This window comes from Procambarus clarkii, chromosome 21 (assembly GCF_040958095.1).
Source record: "Procambarus clarkii isolate CNS0578487 chromosome 21, FALCON_Pclarkii_2.0, whole genome shotgun sequence".
Taxonomy (NCBI): Eukaryota; Metazoa; Arthropoda; class Malacostraca; order Decapoda; family Cambaridae; genus Procambarus; species Procambarus clarkii.
In genome coordinates, this window is record NC_091170.1 from 4,077,057 (window position 1) to 4,086,693 (window position 9,637).

At 42.5% G+C, this 9,637-nt stretch overlaps 1 pseudogene; it reads right to left on the minus strand.

Moving 5' to 3' along the window:
- Positions 1–472: 472 nt before the first annotated feature.
- Positions 473–1,692, minus strand: LOC138367010 (COMM domain-containing protein 5-like; annotated as a pseudogene).
- Positions 1,693–9,637: the final 7,945 nt, after the last annotated feature.

Sequence of the window (9,637 nt, forward strand, 5' to 3'; positions counted from 1 at the left end):
CTGACCCATGTTGCCCTCACCTCCAACCCTCACTGACCCATGTTGCCCTCACCTCCAACCCTCACTGACCCATGTTGCCCTCACCTCCAACCCTCACTGACCCATGTTGCCTTCACCTCCAACACTCTCTGACCCATGTTGCCCTCATCTCCACACCTCACTGAGTCATGTTGCCCTCACCTCCAACCATCACTGAGTCATGTTGCCCTCACCTCCAACCATCACTGAGTCATGTTGCCCTCACCTCCACCCCTCACTGGCTTATGTTGCCCTCACCTCCACCCCTCACTGACCCATGTTTTCTTCTTCTTGAGATGATTTCGGGGCTTTAGTGTCCCCGCGGCCCGGTCCTCGACCAGGCCTCCACCCCCAGGAAGCAGCCCGTGACAGCTGACTAACACCCAGATACTTATTTTACTGCTAGGTAACAGGGGCATAGGGTGAAAGAAACTCTGTCCATTGTTTCTCGCCGGCGCCTGGGATCGAACCCAGGACCACAGGATCACAAGTCCAGCGTGCTGTCCGTTCGGCCGACCGGCTCTAGGATGCAATCTCTAGTCTAATTAATACTTGTAATCATATCCAAACACAAAACTTTATCAATCAAAATAATTACAGTAGAGTACTGAGCACAGATTACAGTGCCTGCACCAGTAATGGGTTTGTTTACTTATTTATTAAAATACCCTTATGAATCATCAACAATGCAAGTTCTATGTCCTATATATTACTGTGTACTATATCTTCAATATAAACATAGATTTCAAAAATGCTATGGCTCTCTTATTATTTTTTAACAGAAGTAATGGAGACATTCTAAACTTGGATAAAAGTACAATCATGTGTGTTCTATATTAAACCATCACATATTACCATGCCATTAAAAGTCGACAATGCAAATGTGATCTATAATTTTTTACATACAGGAGATACTTCAAGTGATTCCATTTGGTGTAAAAGACTGGCAACAGTGTATCTAAGTTGGTGGAATGTGGCACATGGAAGGTATGCGAGGCTCCCTCACTTGTCTCCATCCTTATTATCACCACTGGCTCCAGCACACGGGAAAGCCAACTGGTAGAGATTGTGACCTCGACTCTCCAACTAAGATTAGTGATGACAGGAAGAGCAGGAGTTGTGGAAATAAGCTGCTTGTTAATATCCAATCGAGCAGACCCATAAACTACCTTGCACACATCTACAGCAAATTCTTCTGGTATTCCAATATTTGTTACATCAGCAGAGAAAACATCTTGACGAGTAGTAACAGTGTTAACCCTCTTTGCTGCCCTTAGCAATGACACAACGCCAGCATACTGAGCACAAGTATTCAACACTGTATCCTCTGTAACACCTTGGGAAGAATTACAAAGTTGCTCAATTGCTGCTTCACACTCTGGTTGTTCTAAACTCGAACTTCTCTGCAGATACCCCAGCCCCAATTTCATCATTCTTCTGAAGGTCAGCTTATCCATTCCTTGTCAGGCTTTTACAAGAGTTTTCACCTCAATTGGGACACTGGCATTGAAGAGCACATTTTCTTGTCCACCTCCAGAAGATGCAGAGCTTATCATGGTGTTTCTTTTATCACTTTGGTGTGAATAAATATAACATTTGTTTGATGCTCCACTTCTCAAATTGATCTTCCCACTGTCCACTCAAGGTGACCAGGGAGGAGAGGTGGCAGGCACTTAAGATGTAGAAGAGAAACCAGGTTAGGTAACATTGCCTTCACCTCCAACCCTCACTGACCCATGTTGGCCTCACCTCCGATCCTCACTGACCCATGTTGCCCTCACCTCCAACCCTTCACTGACCCATGTTGCCCTCATCTCTAGCCCTCACTGAGTCATGTTGCCCTCACCTCCACCTCTCACTGAGTCATGTTGCCCTTATCTCCACCCCTCACTGAGTCATCCTGCTGTCACGTCAACATGTGAGCCATTACCTCCAACCCACACTGACCACATATCTGGCACAATTCTCTCATATACAATTACAAACATTCACAATTAATACACAACTCGCACATCTAACACACATTTACATTAACAATTAATGCAAAATTTGTACGAATTCAATTAATAAACAACTAGCAAAAATACTAAATTCACACCAATTCAATTACAATAATTGCCCAAATATTTGACAACTTGTACAGTTATCACACATCTTACATAAGTATTACACACAGCTTGCACTAATTCACATGTTCTATTCATCTAGTTCATGGCTATTAATTTTTAATACTTTAGAAATACCTCCTTGATACATCCTCTCCACTTATGTCACCCATATATATTTAAGGAAACCATCCAACATTCCTACTAGATCTAACCTTAGTTATGATAGGTTAGGACAGGTGGGGTTTGGTGTGGACAGGTGGGGTTAGGTTAGGAGAGATGGTGGTTAGGTGAATTCTATTTTATTTATTCAAATTCATTATATTCTCTCAAAATACATCCTATTAGAACCTCAATTTAACCAAATCGAGCTTAGATTCCATTTGTAATATCGAGTTCAACCTAGCAAAAGCTAACCTAATTAAATATAAGCACCCATATCCTCTCATGCAACCCTTTGTGACCTTTATCCATTCTTTACAAGAGCTAGCTAAAACTCAAACCCAAATAGGGTAATTTACACTATTTCATGATCAAGGTAAATCATTACCCCTGAGATATTATATATCCTACCCTACACAGACTTACCTAACCTGACCTAGCACAATTAAAGCTAGGTTGTTTGCCTTTTATTAATTAAAGTTGGCAAAATTTTAGATGTATCATCTAAATTTTACATAATTTTAGGTATTTTCCACCAAATTTACCCCAATTTACCAAAATTCAGGTAATTTAATCAAATTTCCACCAAATTTTACCACATTTACTGTATCATAGCACAGCCAAACCCAGTACTCCCACGTTTCACCTATTCCCTGCAATTTTAATGTCTATTTCCAATATCCAGTCATCGCATATCATACCGCATTCCTAAGACCACAGCACCTACATCCTCACATACAACCTTTTGTAGCCTTTCTCCATCCATTACAAGAGGTAGCTGAAAATCAAACCCAAATAGGCTAATTTAAATTATTTAATGAACAAACTAGTTAATTATCCCTAAGATATTATATATCCTACTCAACACACTCCTACCTAACCTGACATAGCACATCCAGAGATTGATTTTATTAAAGATGGCGAAATTTAAGCTGTCCCAACTAATTTTACCTAATATAAGAAAATCTCCAAAACATTTTCCTGAATTTAGGTACTTTAATACAATATCCCCAAATGTACCATATCATAGCACAGGCAAAGTTTCACCTGTTCCATATAAATGGAACCCTATTCCCTATTTCCTATATCCACCATCCAGTCTTTGCATAACATAACCCATTCCCTACACCTCAGCACCCATTATCCTAACATACAACCCGATGTAGCCTCTGTCCCACCATTACACATTCTAGCTATAACTCGAACCTAAAGAGGGTAATAAACTCTATTTTTGAAACAAACTAATTCATTACCACTAACATATTTCATACCCAACCCTACACAGCCCTACTAAACCTGACCTAGCACATCCAAAGCTAGATTTTATTAAAGATGGCGAAATTTAAGCTATCCCACCTACATTTTTACCTAATTTAAGACAATTTCCACCAAAATTTACCTGAATTTACCTAAATTTAGGTAACGTAATATAATTTTCACCAAATTTACCCAAATTTACAGAAACATAGCACAACCAAAGCCCTAATTACCCAAGTTTCGCATATTCCATATCAAATTAATGTGTGTTACCAATATCCATCCACTGCATGGCATACCCTATTCTTAAGTCCATTTCATAGTGTTAGTGTTTTTCCAATTAGCAATTTTCCTACATCTAGATGCGTTTATTGGCCTCAATATAACCTAACCTATCCCAACCTACCCTACCCTAACACAGCCAAAGCCCAATTTACCTAAATTTATCCCAACTTGAGTCAATTCCACTAAATGTACCCCATTTCAAAACAAATCAAAGTTTAAATTAACTAAATGTAACTAAACACATTACAACCAAAATTGGATTTAGCTGTTAGAGCAGTTACCATCTATTACCAACATTCGGTGTTTGCTGCAAATACCCCATTCCCAATGCCATTTCAGTCTACTAGTGTTGTGTCCATCCAGCTATTTTCAACATCCAGACTGTTTTTCTAGCATCAATCCTACATAACAAGACCAATCCCACCGGACCTTATCCTAACCCAAGCTAACACAATAATAGCTAAATTCAAACCAAATTATCCCAGTTTGAGTCAATTCCACTAAATGTTTCCTAATTATATCAAACCAAAGCCAAAATCTACTAAATGTACCTATGCCCAGAGCATCCAGAGCAGAAGTTAACTGATAAGAGTTGTTAATGTCTACTTCCAACTTCCATTCCACCCTAGGTTACAGCTGATTTTTCCCAATTTAATCCTAGAAGTGTGTTATGGTTACTGGGTATTTTTACTCATATTACCACAATTCAACAACCTGAGACCTAACCTCTGATACGACATATATTTAGAATAGCATCAATTTGGATATAAACCTAACTGCCCCGTATCAAACTTGCCTGGATCTTTGTTACAAATTCATGGTTAAGAAAGGGTTGATGTTTAGGTATAAACCTAACTACCCCTTTCCTAACCAGCTGGGATTTATTTTCAATATTGAAGATATATTGTTGGTTACGTGTTTGTTTGTATCCATCAACTCAGCCACCCTGTACCTAACCTCCCTTTACCCAACTTCAAATGTATCGTATTTTTGGGAGGAAAGTATTGTTTGTGCATCAACCCAACTGATCCAAATCTCGAAATCAAATATAAGGGCCAAATCTCTTATACTTGGATCGTGGTTCAATATTGCGTCATATTCTTAGTAAATTTTTCGTTAGTTTTTAAATCTGTACAACCATCCCATCCCACCCTAACCTTTATTATCTGGGGGGTAAATGGAAAATGTGTTACTAACAGGCATTTTCTCTGCATCAGTTCGTCTTAACCATCCTTAACCTAACCTAACCTTATATACCTGGATCTGAACTCAATTTTACATCATATTTTTCAGAAAGGGATATGATTCACTATATCTATACAATTACCATAACCCAATTTTCCTTAACCTATCACATACCTAAGGGGTTTAGACCCCCCCCCCTTTACCACAAAATTATATTATAGGAATAATTCAAAATTATAGGGGTGAATTATGGTTAATTAGGGATACGTTATGATAATATGTGAAAATATATTCCTACCATAAATATATAGTATAATTTCGAGATAAGGGAGGGGGTCTAAACCCCCTGGTTATGGGTTAGGTTAAGGAAAATTGGGTTATGGTAATTGTATAGACATATAATTGTATATGTGAGCTGGGGCATAAACAATCTTTTCCATGTATTTAAATTTGTCTCTACTACAAGTATTTGAACGAATAAGCCATTCTATTTAGGTGAAGAGAGAATGAATGGGTTTTTTGCAGTTTATATAGTTGACATGTTTGAAGGGTATAAGTATATAACAATAGGGAGCCGGTCGGCCGAGCGGACAGCACGCTGGAATTGTGATCCTGTGGTCCTGGGTTCGATCCCAGGCGCCGGCGAGAAACAATGGGAAGAGTTTCTTTCACCCTATGCCCCTGTTACCTAGCAGTAAAACAGGTACCTGGGAGTTAGTCAGCTGTCACGGGCTGCTTCCTGGGGGTGGAGGCCTGGTCGAGGACCCGGGCCGCAGGGACACTACAGCCTCGAAATCATCTCAAGATAACCTCAAGATAGGGTATAATTAAGCAATATATAAGTTTTTATAATTTATTTGAGAATGATATGGATAAATATAGTTGGGTACATTGTGCTATTTCCCGGCTTCTCATACATGGACTTTTCTGCAATTTATCTCATAGTGACAATTGATGTTTGGCAGGAAGTAAATAGGAGATACTGTATGGCCCCTCCAAAAAGCACTTCTGCAATTTCATTCTTATGTTCAATATGCAATCTTTTACCCAGCAATAATAATTGGAAATGGGGAAAAAATGAAAATGAGATTAAATACGTCATCACTGAAAATGGACTTTTGAGGGAATATGAGGGATGGCTGAGTGATGAAGTCATTGGCTCTTAGGTCTGACAGAAGACAGTCCTCTAATCCCTAAGGTACAATATTGAAAATGAGAAAAAAATATGAAAATCATAGAAATCATGGCTATCATAGAAAATCATAGCTACCATAGAAAATGGAACTTGCTGAGTGAAAGATGAAGAATGGCTGGCTGATGACGTCATCGGAAAATTAGGAGTGAATGCACCGTTGCAGGTCGCCGAGGAGAAAAAATAGCCTGGACGTAGAGCAATCATACGCTAAGGTAACGAAAAATAACACAGGCTATGAGCAATCACTCACCGAGGTAACAAAATTGGTCCCGGACGGGATGGGGCCTGTCACCACGGTAACGAAAACAGACCTGGACGGGAGTGATACCTCGTCGAGGCAACAACAAATAACGGAGTCCATGACAGAAATCCAAAAAAAGTAAAATGTTGTGCCATTAAACCAGCAATCACATATTGAGGTAGCGACAACATACCCAGATGGGAGGAGCTTGTCGCCGAGGTAACGAAAAATGACCAGGACAGAAGCAAAACCTCGCTGAGATAACGAAGAATGACGGGGCCTATAACACAACTCCGAAAAAGTAAAACGCGCTATATGACTGGTTTGCACTATTGACAACTACTGGTTGTCCACGGAGCTGGGCCAGGTTCGGAACTTTGAATAAGAATGCCTTGTACATAGTACAATCACCAACGTCACAACGGTGTTGCAGGCTCTGATGTTAAGACCGTTCCAGCAACAACTGGTCAAGACTAGAGATGAGCCTTCTTGCCTGTCTCTCCACTTTGTCCAACAGTCTATTGAATGGGGGGGGGGGAGGCGATTCAGGTAACGGGTGCATACTCTAGATGAGAATGAATTTGTGCTTCATATAAGGTTTTGCAGCCTTTGTTGTCAAGAAGGTGTGAGATGCGCCGTAGAGCTGTAACTTTCCTGACTACCTTACGAGCTAGGTTAAGCACGTGGCTCTCCGTTGTCATTGAAGAGTCGAACTTCATTCCCAAGATGTCAATTTCATCTCTGAGCTCCAGGATTTTGTCATCCATTTGCAAGCCTGTTTGATTTGCCTTGTGCAATCTAGTTATCATCATCGGCTGTCTTCTCAGCTGCAAATGTGACCTGCGATCTCCAATCCCAGGTAGAAATTGTTGAAAGTTGGTGACTGATGATTCTTGCAGCAGTTGGCATATCTTATTTTATGTATGTGACGGACAGAGAGCAGTCGTCAGCATAGGCTTGAGTTTCAGGAATGAGATCGTTGAAATAGACATTCCACAGCAGAGGGCCAAGCACACTACCCTGTGGAACGCTTGCTCCAGTTGAGTGGCTATCGGATTCTGCTCCATTGAGGACAACCTCTGGAGTCCGTTCTTTAGGGTAGTATTTGATTAACACTGAGATGAAGCCCCAAATGCCTAGTGCTTGAAACTTCACTACTAATCCAGAGTACCAGACCCGATCAAAGGCTCCTGCTGTGTCTAGAACAACAACACAGCTGATCTTGGACTCATACAGTGACTGATGTCACATAGTGCAGAGATATACCAAGAGATCAGCAATAGATCGGAATTTTCTAAAACCATACTGTCGATCACATATTAGTTGATGATGATACAAAAATGCTTTCATTTGCTGAGCGATTTATGATTCTAGGATCTTGCCAGTAATGGAGAGCAGTGACACTGGTCTGTAGTTACCAACTACTGAGCGGCTCTTCTTTATGTGTACTGGAACAACGTCTGCCTTCTTCCATGATGATCGCCACCTTCCTTGAGCCAGGTAGAGTTGGACGAGACATATGAGAAGCTTCTGCCAGCTGCCAGTTTGTTGACCCCTCCCAGTGTGTTGCTGGAGACCTCTGCCTGAGTGTTGCTGGAGACCTCTGCCTGAGTGTTGCTGGAGACCCCGGCCAGAGTGTTGCTGGAGACCCCTGCCAGAGTGTTGCTGGAGACCCCTGCCAGCGTGTTGCTGGAGACCCCTGCCAGTGTGTTGCTGGAGACCCCTGCCAGTGTGTTGCTGGAGACCCCTGCCGGTGTGTTGCTGGAGACCTGCCAGTGTGTTGCTGGAGACCTGCCTGTGTGTTGCTGGAGACCCCTGCCAGCGTGTTGCTGGAGACCCCTGCCAGCGTGTAGCTGGAGACCCCTGCCAGTGTGTTGCTGGAGACCCCTGCCGGTGTGTTGCTGGAGACCTGCCGGTGTGTTGCTGGAGACCTGCCAGTGTGTTGCTGGAGACCCCTGCCAGCGTGTTGCTGGAGACCTCTGCCAATGTGTTGCTGGGGACCCCTGCCAGTGTGTTGCTGGAGACCCCTGCCAGTGTGTTGTTGGAAATTTCTTCCAGTGTGTTGGTGGAGACCTCTGCCAGTGTGTTGCTGGAGACCTGCCAGTGTGTTACTGGGAACTTCTGCCAGTGTGTTGCTGGAGACCTGCCTGTGTGTTACTGGGAACTTCTGCCAGTGTGTTGCTGGAGATACCTGCCAGTGTGTTGCTGGGGACTTCTGCCAGTGTGTTGCTGGAGACCCCTGACAGTGTGCTGACAATGCTCATACTCACAGGCACTATGCTTACACACAGGCAATGTGCTCACACACACAATCACTATGCTTACGAACACAGGCACTATGCTCACACACACACTGGCACTATGCTCACACGCAGGAACTATGCTTACACACAGGCACTATACTCATACACACAGGCACAATGCTCATACACACATGCATTGTTCTCATACACACATGCATTGTTCTCATACACAAAAGCACTATGCTCACACGCACAGGCACTATACTCTCACACACAGACACTATGCTCACACACACAGGCACTATGATCACACACAATGGCACTATGATCATACTCAAAGGCACTGTGCTTACACACATACAATGTGCTCACACACACAGGCACTATGCTCACACACAGGAACTATGCTCATACACAGGCACTATGCTCACACACAGGAACTATGCTCATACACAGGCACTATCCTCACACACAGGCACTATCCTCACACACAGGCTCTATGCTCACACACAGGCTCTATGCTCACACACAGGCTCTATGCTCACACACAGGTACTATCCTCACACACAGGCTCTATGCTCACACACAGGTACTATGCTCACACACAGGTACTATCCTCACACACAGAGGCTCTATGCTCACACACAGAGGCTCTATGCTCACACACAGGTACTATGCTCACACACACAAACACTATGCTCACACACATTCACTATGCTCACACACATTCACTATGCTCACACACATTCATTATGCTCAAACACACAGGACCTATGCTCACACACGAGAACTATGCTCACACACACACCTGCACTGTGCCCACACACATAGGTGCTATGCTCACACACACAGGTACTATGCTCACACACACACAGTCACTATGCACACACGCATTCACTATGATGAGACACACTGGCCCTATGCTCACCCATACACGCACTATGCT